Source organism: Otolemur garnettii, unplaced genomic scaffold (assembly GCF_000181295.1).
Source record: "Otolemur garnettii isolate 467f Iridium unplaced genomic scaffold, OtoGar3 scaffold00088, whole genome shotgun sequence".
NCBI lineage: Eukaryota > Metazoa > Chordata > Mammalia > Primates > Galagidae > Otolemur > Otolemur garnettii.
This window is the reverse complement of record NW_003852483.1, coordinates 5124418-5125522: the sequence shown is the minus strand read 5'-3', so window position 1 is coordinate 5125522 and position 1105 is coordinate 5124418.

Below are 1105 nucleotides of genomic sequence, written 5' to 3'. Positions count from 1 at the left end.
AAAAAAAAAAAAAAAAAAAAGAAGAGACTATGACCCCATTAGAGGAAGAACATGTTGAAAGAAGGCAGCTCCAGGCAGAGGGGCACATGAATGTGCAGGCTGTGGGCAGGAGTGGAGACAAGGAGGACAGGGGTCGATGGTGTGGCGGGGGTAGCCTGGGCCCTTGGGCAGGGGAGAGGAAACCTTAGTTAGGCCTAGCACTGCAGGGGTGGATTAGGATAGACAAAGCATCCTGTGGCCCTTCTGGGGTCTGGGTTATTACTGTTTCCTCCTGTGAGGCTGCCAGTGATTCATGGCTTGAGGGTGCATGGCCAAGTGATCAGGGGTCATGGGAAGGAAGCAAGGAGGTAGTTCTTGACACTTCTACCATGATGGGTTGGGCTTCCCTGTTCCAGCAGGCTAGGGACACCTGGAAGCCCAGATAGCACAGGGCAAGGCTTGGAATCTTCTAGCCCATGCCCAGCAAGTGGCTGTTGACTCTCAATTCTGCCCTCTCTTGAGGGGTACTCACACCCTTCTTACTGCCCTCCTCACCCCAAATTTACCTGGACTCAATGTATTGAAATCAGCTGGAACGGTTTTCCTTCTGGCCTCAGGTCTCAGCTCTGAATCTCAGACCATAAACCAGGCCAAAGAGAAGCAGGAATGAAACTTGGGGCTGTTGTCCTGGCCCCCACCCCTGGCAAGTGACCTGACTATTCTCCTAGGTATCTAAAACTAATCATTCCTTGGGCAGTGAGATTTGAGCAGAGTCCTGCAGGGTAGATAGCTGAGTTAGAAGCTTCTCTAGAAGCAGGAGTGGGAAATGAGCTCTGCCAAGTGAGCAGCAGGACCTGAAGGAACAGAAAGATGAGAAGTAGTGATAATTCTTGACCTGTGGCCAAGGGCAGGGTTGTGGATTTGAAAGATACCTGTCCTCCTATGAGCACTGGGAAGGAAATGTCTAGCCAAGAAAAACGAGACCAGTTGAGAAATAGGACCACTCGATAGAACTCTGCAATGATGGAAATGTTCATATAGTGCAATTGAGCACTTGAAATATGACTAATGTGACTGAATTCTCAATTTTTAAAATTGTAATTACTTAACTTTAAATTTAAATAGC